Source organism: Haliotis rubra, unplaced genomic scaffold (assembly GCF_003918875.1).
Source record: "Haliotis rubra isolate DU_JTF1 unplaced genomic scaffold, ASM391887v1 Scf330, whole genome shotgun sequence".
In the NCBI taxonomy this organism is placed as follows: Eukaryota; Metazoa; Mollusca; class Gastropoda; order Lepetellida; family Haliotidae; genus Haliotis; species Haliotis rubra.
In genome coordinates this window covers 532,225-555,222 of record NW_025767003.1, presented here as the reverse complement: position 1 = coordinate 555,222, position 22,998 = coordinate 532,225, and the positions used below count along the sequence as shown (strand labels likewise).

The window sequence follows — 22,998 nt, the reverse complement described above, 5'->3', positions numbered from 1 at the left end:
ACAATGATGGAAGTAGGTTAAATTTGTTAATAATCCTGCAAATAGCTGGGAAAATGTTAAGATTCAAATCCTGACATTAGATGTAATGACATCATCAGGTTTGGTTTCATGTCGATTATTGCCCTGATGGAGACTAGCCTTACCCTTACCACCCCTTTAACACACGTGGGGAGCAGATAAGTTCTTGTATGAGTTTAATTCCTGTTATTGGTACTAAGTAAAGTAGGAAAAACAGGAGACTAGCATATTCAGATCAGCAGGTGTTAATAACAGTGGTACCTGTACATTTCATTTGGATTTCAACCCGTGAAGATCCGGGTTAGAATTGATCTTCAGCAACCCATGCTTGTCGTAAGAGGCGACTAACGGGATCGGTGGTCAGGCTCGCTGACTTGGTTGACACATGTCATCGTATCCCAGTTGTGCAGATTGATGCTCATGCTGTTGATCACTGGATTGTCTGGTCCAGAGTGTGGTATTAAACAGCAAACAAACAAACATTTGGATTTCAAATGTTAAAATTATCACACATGAAATGTATAAAAATACCAAACTATTCATGAACAATGTTTTCAGTATATTCAATGATATTTCACAGCACTCTCTTACTTCCTAGGTTTAGGCAGCTAGGAGACTCTGGAATGCTACGGCATCATGATACATTATGGGCGATGTCATGTTTCCATGACAACTGGACCTGCAGAATGGAAAAGAATGCAGAAAAGAAAACAGCAGCATGTTATGATACATGTTCATGAAAATCTATAACATATATAGCATCTACATTGACAAGCTAGCTGACATGTTGGTATTGAGGAGGCCCAATTACATCCTGGCTGTGTGGTCACACAGTTTACAGATGACACAGCATTGCATCATTTAGAGAGCTTCAGTATGCTTCGACAAGCTAGCTGACATGTTGGTCAAGATGGACATTAAATCGATGTGCTAATTGTGTACAGACTCAAGACAGAAGCACAGCCATTAAACTGTAGACGTCTCGGATTGCCGCAGTCAGAGAGCTATCGGCTTCCTTTGTAAAAGCATCAGGCTCCTTTGATGTGTGGCCCTGTGGTATTCCTGGGAAGAGTAGATCCCCTTACTTGCTAGCTGCAAGAGATGACTAATGAGGATTGATTGGATAAAATGATGTAGCGGATGCATGTCCCATGACCATGTAAGTTCTGCTCATACTATCACCCACTGGTTTGCTTTTACCAAGATTCCATTCTTCAGGCTGCTGAGATACAGCTGTGATATAACTGTCTCTATCTGATGTATGTCCTGTGACCATGTAGGTTCTGCTCATGCTATCACCCACTGGTTTGCTTTTACCAAGATTCCATTCTTCAGGCTGCTGAGATACAGCTGTGATATAACTGTCTCTATCTGATGTATGTCCCGTGACCATGTAGGTTCTGCTCATGCTATCACCCACTGGTTTGCTTTTACCAAGATTCCATTCTTCAGGCTGCTGAGATACAGCTGTGATATAACTGTCTCTATCTGATGTATGTCCCGTGACCATGTAGGTTCTGCTCATGCTATCACCCACTGGTTTGCTTTTACCAAGATTCCATTCTTCAGGCTGCTGAGATACAGCTGTGATATAACTGTCTCTATCTGATGTATGTCCCGTGACCATGTAGGTTCTGCTCATGCTATCACCCACTGGTTTGCTTTTACCAAGATTCCATTCTTCAGGCTGCTGAGATACAGCTGTGATATAACTGTCTCTATCTGATGTATGTCCCGTGACCATGTAGGTTCTGCTCATACTATCACCCACTGGTTTGCTTTGCCAAGATTCCATTCTTCAGGCTGCTGAGATACAGCTGTGATATAACTGTCTAACTGTCTCTATCTGATGTAGGTTCTGCTCATACTATCACCCACTGACCATTCTTCAGGCTAGATACAGCTGTCTGTCTCATGATATCACCCACTGGTTTGCTTTTTGCTTTGCCAAGATTCCATTCTTCAGGCTGCTGAGATACAGCTGTGATATAACTGTCTCTATCTGATGTATGTCCCGTGACCATGTAGGTTCTGCTCATGCTATCACCCACTGGTTTGCTTTGCCAAGATTCCATTCTTCAGGCTGCTGAGATACAGCTGTGATATAACTGTCTCTATCTGATGTATGTCCCGTGACCATGTAGGTTCTGCTCATGCTATCACCCACTGGTTTGCTTTGCCAAGATTCCATTCTTCAGGCTGCTGAGATACAGCTGTGATATAACTGTCTCTATCTGATGTATGTCCCGTGACCATGTAGGTTCTGCTCATGCTATCACCCACTGGTTTGCTTTGCCAAGATTCCATTCTTCAGGCTGCTGAGATACAGCTGTGGTCAGTGTGGGTATCCCTGTATATATACAAAAGTTGATTTTTCAGCTAAATCAAGTATCTCTGTAAGCCTGTATTCTGTCATATTTAACCAAAAATGTACCAATCATTCGTCAGATGTTTTTCTGTGTAAACTTTGTTCTCAGCAACCTGTAAATAACTCACAGACTCATGATCAGACGAATCAGTCACCCGTCTTCAGTAACCCATGCTTGTCTCCCCCGTGATGATCTGGGTTAGAAATGGTCTTCAGTAACCCATGCTTGTCTCCCCATGAAGATCTGGGTTATTATTGGTCTTCAGTAATCCATGCTTGTCTCTCCATGAAGATCTGAGTTAGAATTGGTCTTCAGTAACCCATGCTTGTCTCTCCATGAAGATCTGAGTTAGAATTGGTCTTCAGTAACCCATGCATATCTCACCCGTGATGATCCGGGTCAGAATTGATCTTCAGTAACCCATGCTTGTCTCCCCCGTGATGATCCGGGTTAGAATTGGTCTTCAGTAACCCATGCATATCTCACCCATGAAGATCCGGGTTAGAATTGGTCTTCAGTAACCCATGCATATCTCACCCGTGATGATCCGGGTTAGAATTGATCTTCAGTAACCCATGCTTGTCTCCCCCGTGATGATCCGGGTTAGAATTGGTCTTCAGTAACCCATGCATATCTCACCCATGAAGATCTGGGTTATTATTGGTCTTCAGTAATCCATGCTTGTCTCTCCATGAAGATCTGAGTTAGAATTGGTCTTCAGTAACCCATGCTTGTCTCTCCATGAAGATCTGAGTTAGAATTGGTCTTCAGTAACCCATGCATATCTCACCCGTGATGATCCGGGTCAGAATTGATCTTCAGTAACCCATGCTTGTCTCCCCCGTGATGATCCGGGTTAGAATTGGTCTTCAGTAACCCATGCATATCTCACCCATGAAGATCCGGGTTAGAATTGGTCTTCATTCAATAACCCATGCTTGTCTCTCCATGAAGATCTGGGTTAGAACTGGTCTTCAGTAACCCATGCATATCTCACCCGTGATGATCCTGGTCAGAATTGATCTTCAGTAGCCCATGCTTGTCTCCCCCGTGATGATCCGGGTTAGAATTGGTCTTCAGTAACCCATGCATATCTCACCCATGAAGATCTTGGTTAGAATTGGTCTTCAGTAATCCATGCTTGTCTCCCCATGAAGATCTGGGTTAGAATTGGTCTTCAGTAACCCATGCATATCTCACCCATGAAGATCTGGGTTAGAATTGGTCTTCAGTAATCCATGCATATCTCACCCATGAAGATCTGGGTTAGAATTGGTCTTCAGTAACCCATGCTTGTCTCCCCATGAAGATCTGGGTTAGAATTGGTCTTCAGTAACCCATGCTTGTCTCCCCATGAAGATCTGGGTTAGAATTGGTCTTCAGTAACCCATGCTTGTAGTAAGAGGTGACTAACGGATCGGGTGGTCAGGCTTACCGACTTGGTTGACACATCGTTACAAAATTGCATAGATCGATGATTATGTTTTTATCACTGGATTGTCTGATCCAGACTTGATCATTAACAGGAGGAAAATTCCTGAGTACACCATTGAACAACAAAACAAACATCCAGTGACTGATATCATGACAACTATCATTGTCATCAGGTCATGATGACTTACGGAAACTGACCATTAAATCCATTAAGATTCTTTCAACAAGGGTCACTGAGAATCTATACCCAGAATCCCTCTTGGCCATTACGTAAACTATCACTCACACATGTTGACAGCATAATTCCTGAAATAGTCCAGCAAACAATGAAGCTTCTTTAACAAAAAACAATGTTCGTATGTATCATATTAAATGAAAACATGGTCACGTTCTGTCTACACATAACCAGCTATAACCCAGAAATAAATTGACAGCAGTCAGTGTAGATCACATGTCAAAATTAAGATCACTCTAGGATTGAGAGGGTTTGTATAGCCAGTAATTGGCATTGTATTCACATGCGTATCACTTTGATATCCGACATGCCGGAAGCCATTTGTAACAAAACAATGATCATTCCGTCTCTTCACGTGACGCCCTCTGTTGTCACGCGAGTCAAAACGTGACATGGTTCCTATTACCCGACTGTTCCATCAAACCATTAGTAAACATACATCCAAACATCGCTGATTTGCAGATTTGGATTTAAAACAGAACTGACCATGCCTTTTATTTGAAGAACATCAGAACTTGAGCTCACCTGCTGTGAGAGTTCTCATATGCCATTGTTCCTTTATTCTTCTTCCCCCAGTGGGGTAACCTGATGGTTAAAGCGTTCACGGAAGGTCAGGGTTCGATTCCCCACATGGGTACAATGTGTGAAGCCCATTTCTGGTGTTTCCGCCGTGATATTGCTGGAATATTGCTAAAAATGGCGTAAAACGAAAGTCAATCACTCAATCATTCCGCTTGTCTCAAATTGATTGACATTTTCAACTTTATCTTTGCAACTGACGTTAGTGTATTTGGATTTATTAAAGAAAAAAGTAAAAACCAGTGTGCAGTGAAAGCAAATTGTCCATGGCAGTTTATAGACTTATGATTCCATGAAAGCAGGAGTTTTTCTCGATACTAATGATCCGTCTGATATCATCAAAAACTGCTGAGTTCATTTATCTGATGCACTCTTTGATGGAGATGTATATTGTTCATTAGTTATTCATTTATGGTTTCTCAGTGTGTCACTTGTCATTGTGTGCTGCCCATCAGGAGCTTGGTGCTTGAGTACTTGAATTGGTTTGTATCCAAGTCCACATGTACTTATGTAGCTAATTAATGTGAGGTGAAAGATGTCGAGGCACATTTTGAATTGTCACACAATGTATATGTATGGCCTCAGTGAGACGTGAAGATATTCCCATACTCTGACTTCTGTATGTACAGGATGTCAGCCAGACAAGATGTCCCCACCACCCTCTTTGGTATATGTAATGAAAAAAACCCTCAACTTACTGTATTTAATATGTATGACTTTAGAATGTCTCTGAATATATATATATAATTGTGATGGAATCAAATAATTCCTTTTAAATTGAAAAAGAGCACCAGTGAGATGGGAGATTTAGAACCTGAGGACATCTAGACTTGCTTCATTTAGGGCTTCAGCATTGTGTAAGGGACATAATGCGGTTCAGGGACTGTGCGACAGACTAAAATGACCTTAACCAAAGATCACAACTTAATTGAGGTCAGCCGAACATCACGAGTCGCCTCCCCCCCCCTACTCCAACCCCACTTGGAAGTCATTTGTAACAAACAACTACCATTCTCATATATATGACCTCAGCCAGACAAACCGCCTCCGTGGTGTAGTGGTTAGAGCGTCTGCCCGGAGAGCGGAAGGTCGCGGGTTCGATCCCCGACCTCGTCATACCAAAAGACGTTAAAATATGGTACTTGTTGGTCCCTGCCTGGCGCTCGGCATTAATGGGTACAACAAGGACTGGTTGGCTCGGAGTCAGTATAATGTGTCTGAGTGGGGTATTCATGCTTCACTGCGGCATGGTATCTCAGTGGGTTTAGCACTATAAAACCAGCTTAAGTCTGGGCTAGTACAAGCAGCCGCACATACACATACACCCACATACACGTCGTCATATGAGCGAAATATTCTCAAGCATGACGTAAAACCCAATTTCACCTCACCTCACCTCAGCCAGACATCACTCCATCTCCATGTTGTCCAATATGGCCATCCAATGTTAGTGAGTCTGTGAGCTGTTAAACCGTCCCAAGCATGACATCCCTAGCCTGTCTCACAGTCCCTGAACCACATTATTTTCCCTACTGCTTATAGTCCTTTTAGCTCAAAAGCGGACCGATGAATTAAAAACTAATAAACATATAATACTCAATGAAACGCTGATCATAATCAAAACATCAGGCCAACTTTGTGAGTTTTTTTCAGAATTTATGTCCTAAAAATAAAAATGTTTTCGAGTTAGATTGCAATTGGTTAGTCCGCTTTTGACCCAAACAGACTATAGCCCTCCCTGTAATGCTAAAGCCCTAAATGAAGCAAGTCTAGATTTCAGGTTCTGAAGCTTCCAACTCACTGGGGCTCCTTTTCAATTTAAATGGGTAGATTTGTTACTATCGGAATTATATATATTCAGAGACTAAGTGTTAGTCTAAGGACATCCCCATCCCCATCCCCAAAATTTCGTAACCAAACCTCAGTGAAACCCCACCTGACTTTTCCCACCCCTCTGCACCCACCCCAGCAGACAGCTCCACTCCCTCCCACCTGTTCAAGTCAACCTCCAGGGTTGGCTGCAAGTGGCCCTCAGCTGATATTTGCTTTGACTGGCACTGTTCACAGGAAACCTGCTCCAGTCAGACAAACTGAAGACAACAGTCAAGACAAAATAAATATCACTGCTGTGTAAGAATCCATGAACTTTTGACAGCACAGTGATGTGCTGACATCATAAAGTCAATTCCCAGCCTCTGAAGCAGGTTGCTGCTGAAATTTAATCTCCATCTTCAGACTGAATGGGGTCTTTGATTCCTCTTGTCAGATTAACCCATGTACCTTTAACATTTGATGCCATTAATTTGGCATATTGGCAAGAGCTGGCAGAGAAAAGATAATATGTTGGGTATATATGAGTCAATATATTTGGATACAGGCTCACCTTGGCAGTTTGAGTGCTGCCCTTCTGTCACGTAACATAAACAGGCAATGTTGAATGGGATTTTGATGATTGTATACTGGGATAGACACAATGCTCATTTTAAAAAATGTCAATCAAGCATCTGTGTTTTCGGAACACTATAGACATGTGCCTTGACAGATAAGGGAGAAAACATGAATTGAGTAAATGAAATATATCTCAAATACCTTCAAGATAACAGTATCTTGCGGAAACTATATAATATGTTCTGGTTAATGGGGAAATGACAGCTTCCATAAAGATGTAGTGTTTGGGCTTGAAAGCTTCTGTTGAGAGTTGAGAATGGTTTGGGAGCCGTTCTTTGAAATTGCCTTGATGGAAATTATTTTCCAAAACTACATATTTTTTACAGGGAAAATAGAAATTTTGCACAACTTCAGACAAACTCATTGAAATGTTGCTCCAGCCTGTCTCTGCTATCTGACAACACCTCCATAGAGTGAAGGCTTGAGAGAGCAAAACATTCGGAACAAATATCTGATTTCTTCATTTTGAAAACAAATGTAAATGTTCAGTTCTGAATGTAAATAGTAAAGGTTACACCATCATATTGCTATGGATAATTTATATTCCCTGTATTTTTCTGAGCACCATAGATTTACACCCAAAAACAGTACCATCGAAGGAATATTGGTAAAGATAAAGCACTGCACATCATGTTGACAAGGAATGTGTCATATTCAGTAAATTTCTTGAAATGTCTACCAAAATATTTCTGGAATGACTTCAACAGTCCTTTGATGGTAAAACCTTCAGTGAAAAGATTACCAGTAAGTAAAATGTGTCTTTCCATAAATTTGACCAGTATGTGCTCAAGTATCCAGTCAGCTGAGAGAGATAGAAGCCATAACCTCTTGATTATCATTCACATCATTTCTGTTCTGACCTTGAAGTAAAGTCCAGATTGGTCATGTCCGACTTTCATGTCCTCAATCAGAAAGTCTCATTTCAAAGAAAGAAATCACATTTTTTCTTCACATAAGGCTTCTGAGAATGGGCTGAGGCAAGACGTCATTCACATTCTCTGAAGCGAGTGACCTTGAAACAGGTGGCTATCAAGAAGGTTTATGTTGCCACAACGATGGAATGAACCATTTGATATTTCGGGTCTTTGGGTAGAATAAGCGAGGAATTTGAATTTGTTACAGAAATATGAAAAAGAAATGTTTTAGTAGCCAGGTTTTAAATGTTTTACAAAAAGAATTGTTACGTTCCTCATCTTATAGAAATGAAATTGTGTTTTGAAAAGATGTAACAAAAATCTTATATATATACCACTCAAAGAAGTTCAAGAACGTCTGATTCTCTCATTTTATAACTAATCTATTTTGACTTCTTTGAGTGGCATTTTAGAAGTTGGGAAGTACAATATAGAACAAACTTTATGGATAACAACTTCTTTTTAATTCGTGAGTGCTTTTCGATACAGATTCTTGTACCGTTGTCATCTACTCTCTGGCTTCATCAGCCTTCTGCCTAGCCAATTATGTTAATTATGTTGTTTTCTTTGTCACATTGTCACATCCAGTATATATACACTTCCCCCCTCTTCATGTCCCATTATGCTTGACAACGGTACAAGAATCTGCATCGAAACGTCGCACTCACGAATTAAAAAGAAGTTGTTATCCATAAAGTTTGTTCTATATAATATAATCTATTTTGCCAAAAGTAGTTAAAGAACACCATTTGTTTCATATTACATGAAGTATAGTTAACCCTAAACTATAAACTATTATAACTCCTTTTACTGGCATTTAGAAGTTGTTGTGATGAACAATGAGGTAAGTTTTATGGATGTACAACTTCTTTATTATTGATATGAGCGACGTTTTGCTATTGGCACTGTCATAAAGCAATACTCTCCCCATTGTTTAGGAACAATTATACTAGATTAACTTTAGAGTGAGTGAGTTTAGTTTTATGCCGCACTCAGCAATATTCAAGCTATATGGCGGTGGTCTGTAAATTATCGAGTCTGGACCAGACGATCCAGTGATCAACATCATGAGCATCGATCTACACAATTGGGAACCGATGACATGTGTCAACCAAGCCAGCAAGCCTGACCACCCAATCCCGTTAGTCAGCCTTCTTCCGACAAGCATGGGTTACTGAAGATCAATTCTAACCCGGATCTTCACGGGTCGACTAACTTAAGAAGCATGAACAAATTGAAGGAGTCCATATGAAATTGTGTTCAGTTCAGTAGTTGTGTTCAGTAGACTAATGTATAGTAATTGAAATGGAGATATTTATCAGGTTGGACAAAATTATTTCTGTAAGTACCAGTAACCCTTGAATATAAAGGCTCTTTTACGGGGCAGAAAATTGGAAACTATTTCATAAACATATGCCTGGTGGTCTGTAAGGGAGTGTGAGTGAGTGAGTTTACTTTTACGCTGCTTTTAGCAATATTCCAACAATATCATGGTGGGGACACCAGTTTCACATATTGTACCCATGTGGGGAATCGAAGCCAGACCTTCCGCGTGACGAGCGAACGCTTTAACCAACAGGTTACCCTTCTGCCCAGAGGCAAGAAGAATATAGGAACAATGGCATATGAGAACTCTCACAGCAGGTGAGCTCACGTTCTGATGTGCTTCAAATAAAAGGCATGGTCAGTTCTGTTTTAAATCCAAACCTGCAAATCAGCGATGTTTGGATGTATGTTTACTGATGGTTTGATGGAACAGTCGGGTAATAGGGACCATGTCATGTTTTGACTCACGTGACAACAGAGGGCGTCATGTGAAGAGACGGAATGATCAGCGTGACGAGTGGACGATTTAACCACTAGGCTACCTCACTGATCTCTGTAAGGGAGATTAAGTGTCAATATGTCCACCAGTTTTTATTGTGTTTGAACATTTTACTTGTATGAAAGATTATTTATCACTGGTTTCACTGGTAAAGGTCTTAAAAAATGTACTTTACAAGTGCGCACCTGGAGCTTTTGTAAGCATGGCGTGAATTAAATTTGGCATTGGCACTGTTATACAAGTACTTTAGTAAATTAGATTTGGATCAACAATTAAGAAAATATGCTGTCTCGAGAACTAACAAAGTTGTGGCAATACATAGCTGATGGACAATGCCTTCGAACCAAGAGCACCTATCAAAAGGCATTATTCTGCCTCCCTATTGAGAGAGATTGATTGGTACTCTGGTGTGGCTGGAAGTGTATGGATTCTGTAGTTGACAGTATCAAATGTCACCCAGAATGTCCAGGTCTTTGACATGGGGACAAGCAACACTCGATAGGTCAATGACCTCTCTGTGCACCTCAGTTTCAGTACAGAGGCCATATCACAGCTTAGTGATCAGGATTGCTTCTAGACTTGTACAAGTCTCTGAGGTAATAATTAATAGTTTAAATGATAATTGCTAAAAACTATAAATATCCCTCTAACAGACTGGCGTCCTTAGATGAACTGTCCGCTTATCTAGACTTGCCTCTTTAAAGGATAGAATTACTATACATCCATGGGCTTAGCCTTCAGTACAGCCTTGGAGCAAGGCTAGATTGCTTCCACCACCATAGTCTGTCTCACAGTCCCTGAACCACATTACTTTCCCTTCTGTCCAGCTCTTTCTGTTAGAGAAGCATGTCTAGATCTCCTCAGGTTCAGACTCCCAGCTCACTGGGGCTTCTTTTCAATTTAAATATACGTTGGTTGGTTGGTTGTTTAACGCCACACTCAGCAGTATTCCAGCTGTATTCAAGCAGTAAATAATATGTAGAGAAATGAACTGTTTTGGAAAATGACACAACACACTGGAGATTGATTATAAAACTTGTGGTCAATATATTTTTAAAAAAATTTTTTTTGTGGTCAATATTAATTACATTTGTTGAAGAATGCTTTGTATACAAGCAGACATTTGAATATAAGGCCAGACCAATTTTATTTCTTGTTTTATGGATCCACCGGTCATATTTTTTCAAGAATAAGAATAAAAATAAAAATAAATTTTCCCCACTCAAAAAATAAAATCCTAATGTTTATGTGATATATGTGAAATACTCTTGAAATCAGTGTGAAACCTAAACTCTCTCAACTTATTTTTAGTTGATATCTATATAAACAAATCAAAAGAGTTAACATGGAAACTCATGTAGGTTTTTTCTTTAATGATTTTTGAAAAAAAAAATTCCCTCCTACCTTTAGGTTTTCTGAGGACAAAAATCTGTAAAACAAGAAATAAAATAGGTCTGGCCTAATATATATTTTTCTTTCACACTTTCATTATATTTAATGCAGTACCTAAGCAACTATCACTAGCTAAAGCTACATATACTGAGAGAAACAAATAAAGGATCACAAGAAAAGTCAAGCGTTCCTTCATTATTTTCCAGTTTTCATCACCACAACGCTATTCAAAGCTGGTGATGAAAACTGGTAAATATTAAAGGAACACTTGAACTTTCCTGTGATCCTCTATTTGTTTCTCTCAGTATATGTATCTGTCATTGAAACATTCAGTCATAACACAAGACAGATAGGAAACACTGAAAATCTGACACTAATGTGAAACTACAGAGTCATGCAAAATGTATTCGGCACTTGACGTAATTTCCATAGACTTACATGTTATTTCAGTGTAGCATGAATAATTTTCATGAAGTGAGTTTAGGATGGATCTTTGTAAAATTTGACAGTCAAATTTGAAATCATCTCTGCTCTGCACACATAATTTCAGTTCAATTTTCCAACCACTATTTAACTAATGACATCACATATATAAATTAAATTCATGAAAATTATTTATGCTACACTAAATTAACATGTAAGTCTACGGAAATTACATCAAAGTGCGAATAAATTTTTATGCTACACTAAATTAACATGTCTGTAGTTGAAATGAGTTAGTTGACATCTAGCTATACAGTACTGCTACAATGGACCAGAAACATCATGTCCATCAGGGACCATCTAGCTATACAGCACTGCTACAATGGACCAGAAACATCATGTCCATCAGGGACCATCTAGCCATACAGTACTGCTACAATGGACCAGAAACATCATGTCCATCAGGGACCATCTAGCCATACAGTACTGCTACAATGGACCAGAAACATCATGTCCATCAGGGACCATCTAGCTATACAGTACTGCTACAATGGACCAGAAACATCATGTCCATCAGGGACCATCTAGCTATACAGTACTGCTACAATGGACCAGAAACATCATGTCCATCAGGGACCATCTAGCTATACAGCACTGCTACAATGGACCAGAAACATCATGTCCATCAGGGACCATCTAGCTATACAGCACTGCTACAATGGACCAGAAACATCATGTCCATCAGGGACCATCTAGCTATACAGTACTGCTACAATGGACCAGAAACATCATGTCCATCAGGGACCATCTAGCTATACAGCACTGCTACAATGGACCAGAAACATCATGTCCATCAGGGACCATCTAGCTATACAGCTGCTACAATGGACCAGAAACATCATGTCCATCAGGGACCATCTAGCTATACAGTACTGCTACAATGGACCAGAAACATCATGTCCATCAGGGACCATCTATACATATTTTTATGACCTTGTTGTGGTCAGGTTTGATTCCACTGGCTTGTGTTGACAGTGCATGATCATCAGTTCCCAACCTAGTCTGTTGCACAGACCCTGAATCAGATGCTCATGCTGTTGATCACTGGATTGTCTGGTCATAGACTCTATGTGTTTACAGACCGAGCCTTCAGCCATATAGCTGGAATATTGCTGAGTGTTGGCATAAAGTTCCTAAACTCACTCACTCCAAGACTCTATGATTTACACACTAGAATGTGTATTGCAAGTCTAAATTACCAGTTTTCTGTCTAGAACCAGTGAATGACGAAAGTCTCTGTTCTCCTTTTTGTTGTATTTTATTTTAATTTAGAATGTTTTGTTTCCTGTAAAATATGTTCATTTCAGAGACTAGCTGTTTTGTCAAACACCTACAGTACATGTTCAATTGTTTGTCCTGTACAATCACCCACATATATGGATCCAGAGTGTGTGTGGACATCTGTTCTTTGAAGCAAACTAACCATGGAAAATATACAAGACATCATTTTGGTTACATGTTTTAAAAAATTAAAATATTTGTTACTTTTCAGCTTATGAATACCAGTACAGTTTCTTCTGAATAAATTAGTTCCTTTCATTTCTCATTATTTTTTGGTTTTAGTACACCCAGTGGTCTGGAGACAAACAGTTTGAGCAGACCGCATAAACTCGACATACTTCGCAGAAAACCGAGGAGCATGGCTTTTCACGTGCCACGTGTTCAGACCACGTGCTGTTGACCACGTGGGAAACAGCTCGTCACAATTTGTTTTGTTAGCTCATTAAAATAGGATGTAGATAGACTGATAATAAGAATTTAATAGTTCATCAAAATAGAAGTTCCATATAGCTAAGCTGCTATAGAGCTAGATAGTGTTGATAATAGAAAAATTAAGGTATCATGTTAAGTTACTTGCCCCATTTGCATTTAAAAGAGAGCCACGTTTAGTTCCCCTATTTTTTATTGTTTGATTTTTTTCATCAGTTTAACAAAGAGAGTCACGTTTAGTTTTCCAAATAGCACAATTTGTTACGTCAATTTTAGTTAGTTTAGTTTTCAATTCTACTGTGCAACACCAAGTTTAAAAAAAGCCACATGAACTAGATATGTCACAGTGATAAAGTACAAAGTTCCAGTGCCCTGCTTAGTTTGGCTGGGTTTTTTCTGTGAGAACTGGAACAAATGCATATGACATGAGGTATTTTTCATGTCAAAATGTTTTGACCGATTTCCAAGATGGCTTCCACTTTTGTACTCCATATATAATGTAAACCAAACACAGTTGGATGGCAGCAAAGTGCTATTTTGACATCATTCAGATAAGGTCTGTTGGCTGGAATGAAGCATCTTACTGACACACAGATGAATAGACACAGCTGTATTCCATATCATCCTGCTGACCAAACCATTGGCGCTAATGTCCCTCAATTACCGATATATTTAGATATTGGTCAACAACATTAACCTGGTTCTATATTTATAATAGATGTCTTAGACAGTTGTGAGGAAAATCTGACCAAAGATGTTTGTTCTTCATTAATCATTAGTGAAACTAGTCACTCACTAGAATTAGTAGTTCGTCTCCAGAATCAGTATATACAGTGTTGTCTTGTTGATGTTAAAACAAACATTGATCTTAGCTCACCTGAACTAGAGATGTCTCCCAACCGAATCTTAGCAGGAAGACAACTTTTTAGTTTATCTCTTTTTTTTTGTGTCCTCTTTTATGGTGCCTTTTGAAGTTTCTTGTTCTTTTGCTCTGGATTATTTGGTAAATGAATTTAAATATTGAAATATCTTTATATTAATTATCTTTAGTTTAGGCGCAGCTTTATTCAAAAACTTATATTACATCTGAATATGTTAATTATGTTCATGGGCAATAAATTAGAAAAAAAATTGTATTCAATTATTGAAAGTTGATTGGTAAAATTGTTTATATTATTAAAGATATGAATAGAACAATGTGTTAATTGAGATAATCTGAGCTGATCCTTTGTAACTGTAGGTAGACCAAGATTATCATCAACCCCCTTCCTTGTTGGCCTGTCTGACAACTAAGGTTGAACTGAATCTGGAAGTAAAAAGACCTTTCATTGTGTGTCTGATATGTTCAATCATCATGTATTTTCAGTGTTTCATTTGATACCTCGGGTATGTGTGTGTTGTGTTTTATTTAAGCCCTGTTCTGTTCCGTATTTTGAATTTTGACTCTTTCAGGCGTTTCAAAATTTAGAATGAACCACATTTCTTTATTTTTATGAGGTTACCTTAGAGTTTCAAGAAAAGAATTACTTGATTTGATCACTTACTTGATTTAATCCTTAAGCTTGTTTTCACAAACATTTGATCCTCTTTTTTTCTCAATGATTTGATCACTTGTTTTCCCAGCAATATTTCAGTCTCACAGTGAGTTCTATTTCAAGTGATACAAAAGAAAAGAAATAACACAAGGTTTCTAAATTTACATAAAAAGTTGAAATTTAGACCTTTCTTCTGACGACTGAATCCAGAAGATTACTTAAGAAAATATTTGCAATTTGACTCAGTCTTCACACCTAAAACATGTTTTGTTTTGAAGCAGAGTTTGAGTGTCATCTACTGAATTATCTAAATATTTTTTTTCTTGTCTAAACCCAACAGCGTAAAGTGCCAGGGCATTGCCCTATTAACCCAGCCACCCCCGACCTTGATAATATCTACCTGAAACTACTTTTAACCCACTTGCAACATATACTGCAGGCATGACAGCTACTCATAAACGCCATACTCCATGGGGTCTCATATTGCCTGTTTACACACACACACACCTTCAGCTAGTGGGAGGGAGGAAAGATTATCTCTTATCGGAGCTGTAGTGACGTCCAACAACATCCTCTGTTGCAACAGCAGCGTTGTAGATGCTCTACTTTATACACACATGACATATAGTTATCTGTTTACTGTAGTTTGTTGGGTGCTATAGCTCATGGGGCTAGGATAGGTTCAGCGTGGACCAAATGTATGTCCATGCCTAGTTAAATTATATAAATGCCAGTGAAATGTCATGATGTATCAGTGAAGTGAACCACTCCTTTAAGCAATGATAAATTGACACTCTTCACAAACATCCTCCCTCTTACCTTTCCTTCCTCCTCACTCCCACTTACTCACTCACTCTTTATCAGTTGATGAACAAGACAAAGTTCAAGATCACTTGTTTAACATCAAGTCCATGTTGCAGAAGCAGCACTGTCACGTCTTAGCTCCACCATTGTTCAAAAACATTTAATAATTTATACAAATACGTCCCTCTAACACTTGACTGCCTTTTTCCTGAAACCTGTTTCTGAATCCAAAGATTCTGCTTAAGTAAATTGTTTAATGTCCATGTTTGAGTGTTAATGCTGGAATTTACTGAATGTCTGGCCACAACAGAGAGAACAAGGCCATCTCAGTATGCAAAGTAGGCCGTCTCTAGACCCAAGAGCATAAATATGGCTCCTTCTCAAGTCAAGAATGATTTTGCAAGTCTAGTCTGTCTTAGCTCTAGATCCATAAAAGAAGGAATATTCTCGGCTCCTTTTGGATTTGTTTTTTATTAAGATTAATATTTTAAAAATATTTTTAGATAGTTAACTTTATTTCTGGGACTATGAATGTCAGTCTAATCTGACTGTAAAAATCACCACAGGGACTTTCAGGTTAGAGCGGGTCTCAATCAGGATATCATGGATTGGACATCATATTTTATTGGGTGGTCAGTGTCCTGGCAGTGTGGGCTGTTGTTCAGAATATCAATCACTGGTTTGTTTGGTCTAGATGGTTTGTGAAAGCATCAAGCAATACACAAACACTGCCTTAAAACAGAACCATATTGTACTTCAATATGTTTTACCCACTCAACAGCAGTGGGGTAGTTGAGTGGTTAAGGTGTTTTCTCATCACGCTCACAGTAGACCTGGGTTCAATTCCCCATGTGTGCACAATGTTTGATGCCCATTTCTGATGCCCCCTGACGTGATATAGCTGGAATATTGCTAAAAGGAACACAAAACCACTCACTCACTCACTAATCATCACTCACTCACTCACTTATTGAAGTAAAATCTATATTCCAGCTATGAATGTAAATTCTGGCTCTCTTCATATTGCAAAATGACAGATGGATGGGATGTCAATCTTGGGTCCTTGGTTGATACTGATGTTCATATTATCATATTAACTGTGAAGCCCATTTTTGGTGCCACCCTCCATGATACTGCTGGAATTACTGCTAAAAGCGGCGTAAAACAATACTCACTCACTCCCACTCAACCGAACCAATCTGAACAAATCCACTGTATGAATAAAGAAACCATCTTGATGGGTTTTTTTACATCGATCTTTATTGTTGTGTTTACTGACTCAGTCTGACTGGTCTACACAAATCTGATAGCAATAAAAAGTGTGGTGTTGTTGTGTAGTTTGAGAAAGCAATACCAAATAACAAACGTGTTGTTTGACAAACAAGGTGAAGTACGGACATGTAAGGAAGTCTGTCTACCTTAAGAATATCACTGGCAGCACAATTGCCCTCATAAGGAAAATTCTATTCAGGTAAATGTCAGGAAGAAGAGTGTTGAGTTTCATCTTGGTGATGTTAACATTTCGTTCCAATTCTACAATTTTACGAATATGATCTATTGTAAAACATATTGCCATGTATGGTTTGCTGTTTTGAAATTCATTTTTTATAATCTTGAACATGAAGCTATAGTTCAATTGTTGAAAAATAAAGGAAATATCTGTAATAAAATATTGATTACAACAGAAACTAGACTTGTAGGTACAAGACTCTGATTACAAATAGTTGACAGTTAATCTGACATAGGATTTGGGCTTGAATCTTGTTTATCAGCAGAAATATAAGTGTGTTCTAAAATGGTGGACAATTTAATCGACATTGTCATATTACTTTTATCAATGACGTCAATGTTACAATTCCACAATGTAGGCTGCCGTTTAAGGAGAAGGTTTTGTATTACTGCAGTAAACATGTTTGTGTGTCGAACCTGTATTCATTCATTTTCACTGGCAAATCAGTCAAATATTATTTTGGTTTCATTAAAAATGTTTAAATTTAGATTATTATTTTATTATCGATGTCTTTTTTCTTGTTTTGCTTGACATGGGTATCCTATTGAGACATGGTATCAACCCAGTGAACTAGGCCATGTTTTATCCCCTTGATGCTGATCATTAGGCAGGGAAACATCAAGTACCACCTTTTAATGTGCAGTGTGATGCCTCCATTTGATTGGACCACTGACCTTCCACTCTCTAGACAGCCAGTCTCTCCATTACATCACTGTGCTATCAAGCATGATATGAACTACCGTATATGACTGTATGTAAGCCCTCCTCATAGATATAGGTTCCTGCTTGATCCTGAAAAAATCAGAGTGTTTCAAAAAGTTTGTATGGCACTCATGACTTGTAAATGACCATAACAGCTCTCAAAGGTGCTTATAAAGTCAATATCATGTATATTTCATTGAATATGTTCTAAGAATGTCAGTAGTATGATAGTACTGGTTTTACAGTAGCATTACAATTAGTACCAATATTACAGTAATAGTATTGTTATAGCACCAATGTTACATTTATACTATACTGCTCACACTTTGCGAAGGATCACAAAAATTCACATCTTTACTTAAACGTAGATTTATAATTTGATATCATATCCAGTTAAAACTGGATAAATAATAATATGGCAACACCTCGTTAGCTAAACAACCACTGTAATCTAACCTTATGCACTTGATATATGAGTGACCATAAAAATGGTTTTCATGGCACCAATCAACCATTTTGCAAATCATGGAATGAGTCATTGACAAGTACACAACACCTGTCAGTAGCAGGTATGGGATCCACAAGATGCAGTGACATACTGAAACCTAGGATCCATGCTTACAATAAGATTAGATATTTAAACCAAATTTGACCCCACATCATAGTTTTCTTTTGAATCCATGATTTGATCCTTAGCAAAGTGTGAATAGTAAATTACAACAGTAGCAATACTGCATTAGTATAACATTAGTATTACATAGTGTTTTATCTATCTCAATGCTACAGCTGTAGTCAACTCTACACTACGATGTAGGTCCGAGCATGACCTATAGAAATGCTGATGCAGCAGAATCAAGCCATTTTTCTTGGATGAGAACTTAAGGAAGTTGAGATCAGTTTCTGCATTAAAGAGATTTAATCAATATCTTTGAAGTCTCCCTGAGAATAATCCGATAACACTATTACAGACAGATGATGTTATTGGATTACAAGACGCGAGGGGAGAGGACTAAATTTCTCATCTTTGGATGATGAGTGAAATACTCATCATATTGAATATTTGTCATGGCGATATGATACTACTTTCATGTTTCATGGATCCGTAAGCTGGTTCTGTGAATGTTTAAGATGCAGTTTCAAGTCATTCTTACTTAGAGAGGGTGAATGTTGTTTTATGACCCAGTTACAAATATTCAAGTTTATCACAGTTGTTGAAAAGGTCACACCAGGGATCCTAGGATGATGCAGTGACCTTGAAAAAACAGATGTGGGTCTGATAAACTGGTTGTTAATCAGGCCTACCAAAGAAAACGTTCCCACTGTGCAGAAAAACGCAGAAAAACCCACATTAATCGTGGAAATAGCAACATAAACACATTACCTCGCTACTGAAACAGTAAAAACGGCAACGAAAAACTATGAAACTGCAACATTTTTATATCAGCAAACTTTGACCTCTACTGCGCATGCGCATTACGATGAGGGCGTCTTTCCAATTTCAGTGCAACCGTGAATCGCCTCGCGCAGAGAAAAGTATTAAATATGTCGAAATAATTGCTGTCAATCATTTCATACGAATGGAAAGTAAACTAAACAAGTGTGCACACAAGTATCATGATGATAAATGCCAAACAACACAACAGAAATACTTAAAAAGGAATGTAACTTTTGTCCAAGCTGGAAAATGTCAACATGCGGTCGAGATTTCCTAATCCATGTGCGCATGCGCAAAATCGAAGTTGCGGGCTCCTCGTTTTATGATGCAGTGTTAGCGATTTAAAGTTGCCGTTTTCACTGTTTCAGTAGCGAGGTATGATGTTTATGTTGCTATTTCCACGATTAATGTGGGCTTTTCTGCGTTTTTCTGCACAGTGGGGAAGTTTTCTTTGGTAGGCCTGATAATGTGATGAGCTGGGATCCCCAGCACTGAAGCATAATGACAGACCATTAACCAGATAAAGGGCAGTGGTGTAGCCTAGTGGTTAAAGCGTTCGCTCGTTACGCTGAAGACCCGGGTTTGATTCCCCACATGGGTACAATGTGTGAAGCATATTTCTGGTGTCCACTCACCGTGATGTTGCTGAAATATTGCTAAAAGTGGCGTAAAACTAAACTCACTCACCATTAACCAGATAACGAACTGTAACTCTCATTCTGCAAAACACAAGCATGCTGTGGAATAACACCAGAGTGACGCTTTCTGCTTCTTTGATTTTTCTTGGATGTTTTTAAATAAAACTGGGTTGAAATATGTTTAGTACCAATATTACAGTTGTATTACATTAGTACCAATATTACAGTTGTATTACATTAGTACCAATATTACAGTTTATATTACAATAGTACCAATATTACAGTTGTATTACAATAGTACCAATATTACAGTTGTATTACATTAGTACCAATATTACAGTTGTATTACAATAGTACCAATATTACAGTTGTATTACAATAGTACCAATATTACAGTTGTATTACAATAGTACCAATATTACAGTAGTATTACATTAGTACCAATATTACAGTTGTATTACAATAGTACCAATATTACAGTTGTATTACATTAGTACCAATATTACAGTTGTATTACAATAGTACCAATATTACAGTTGTATTACATTAGTACCAATATTACAGTTGTATTACATTAGTACCAATATTACAGTAGTATTACATTAGTACCAATATTGCAGTTGTATTACATTAGTACCAATATTACAGTTGTATTACAATAGTACCAATATTACAGTTGTATTACATTAGTACCAATATTACAGTAGTATTACATTAGTACCAATATTACAGCTGTATTACATTAGTACCAATATTACAGTAGTATTACAATAGTACCAATATTACAGTTGTATTACATTAGTACCAATATTACAGTAGTATTACATTAGTATCAATATTACAGTTGTATTACAATAGTACCAATATTACAGTTGTATTACATTAGTACCAATATTACAGTAGTATTACATTAGTACCAATATTACAGTAGTATTACATTAGTACCAATATTACAGTAGTATTACATTAGTACCAATATTACAGTTGTATTACAATAGTACCAATATTACAGTTGTATTACATTAGTACCAATATTACAGTTGTAGTACAATAGTACCAATATTACAGTTGTATTACAATAGTACCAATATTACAGTTGTATTACATTAGTACCAATATTACAGTTGTATTACAATAGTACCAATATTACAGTTGTATTACATTAGTACCAATATTACAGTTGTATTACAATAGTACCAATATTACAGTTGTATTACATTAGTACCAATATTACAGTTGTATTACATTAGTACCAATATTAGAGTAGTATTACAATAGTACCAATATTACAGTTGTATTACATTAGTACCAATATTAGAGTAGTATTACAATAGTACCAATATTACAGTTGTATTACATTAGTACCAATATTACAGTTGTATTACATTAGTACCAATATTAGAGTAGTATTACATTAGTACCAATATTACAGTTGTATTACATTAGTACCAATGTTACAGTAGTATTACAATAGTACCAATATTACAGTTGTATTACAATAGTACCAATATTACAGTTGTATTACATTAGTACCAATATTACAGTAGTATTACAATAGTACCAATATTACAGTTGTATTACATTAGTGCCAATATTACAGGAGTATTACATTAGTACCAATATTACAGTAATAGTATTGTTATAGCACCAATGTTACATTTATGCTATACTACTCACACTTCTTTGCTAAGGATCACAAAATTTACATCTTTACTTTAAACTTGATTTATAATTTGATATCATATCAAGTTAAAACTGGATAAATAATAATATGGCATCACCTCTTTGTAAATTACAACAGTAGCAATACTGCATTAGCAGGGCTCGATTTAAGACATGTTAACTTACTTGCACTCGGTGCAACCTGAGATAAAACCTACTTGCACCTGCCCAATTCCAGTTGCACTGCTTTTATTGGAATATGTAATGAAATAAATATGCTATGAAATTTTTTAGATGTTTTATTCAGAGGTTTACCCACTCAAAATTGACTTGCACCTGGTGCAAGTTAGACTAGTAACAAGGTTGCACTTTGTAATATTAGGTTGCACAAGTGCAAGTATCAAAGCACTAAATCGAGCCCTGATTAGTATAACATTAGTATTACATAGTGTTTTTATCTATCTCAATGCTACAGCTGTAGTCCACTCTACACTACGATGTAGGTCCGAGCATGACCTATAGAAATGCTGACGCAGCAGAATCAAGCCATTTCTCTTGGATGAGAACTTAAGGAAGTTGAGATCAGTTTCTGCATTAAAGAGATTTAATCAATATCTTTGAAGTCTTCCTGAGAATAATCCAATAACACTATTACAGACAGATGATGTTATTGGATTACAAGACGTGAGGGAGAGGACTAAATTTCTCATCTTTGGATGATGAGTGAAATACTCATCATATTGAATATTTGTCATGGCGATGTGATACTACTTTCATGTTTCATGGATCCGTAAGCTGGCTCTGTGAATGTTTAAGATGCAGTTTCAAGTCATTCTTACTTAGAGACAGAGGGTGAATGTTGTTTTATGACCCAGTTACAAATATTCAAGTTTATAACAGTGATGTTGAAAAAGGTCACACCAGGGATCCTAGGATGATGCAGTGACCTTGAAAAAACAGATGTGGGTCTGATAAACTGGTGGTTAATGTGGTGAGCAGGGATCCCCAGCACTGAGTGAGTGAGTGAGTGAGTGAGTTTGATTTTACGCTTTTAGCAATATTCCAGCAATATCATGGCGGGGACACCAGAAATGAGCTTCACACACCCCAGCACTGAAGCATAATGACAGACCATTAACCAGATAAAGGGCAGTGGTGTAACCTAGTGGTTAAAGCGTTCGCTCGTTACGCTGAAGACCCGGGTTTGATTCCCCACATGGGTACAATGTGTGAAGCATATTTCTGGTGTCCCCCACCGTGATGTTGCTGAAATATTGCTAAAAGTGGCGTAAAACTAAACTCACT

The 22,998-nt window shown here is 37.8% G+C and overlaps 1 protein-coding gene and 1 long non-coding RNA gene across 2 annotated transcripts in view; both read left to right on the top strand.

Annotated features, from left to right (window-relative positions):
* Positions 1–22,998, top strand: part of LOC124284213 — a 179,589-nt gene that overhangs the window by 95,819 nt on the left and 60,772 nt on the right.
* LOC124284214 lies at positions 797–22,049 on the top strand. The gene is made up of 3 exons (XR_006900503.1): positions 797–808; positions 13,578–13,581; positions 21,853–22,049. It is a non-coding gene; the product is annotated as an uncharacterized LOC124284214 (long non-coding RNA).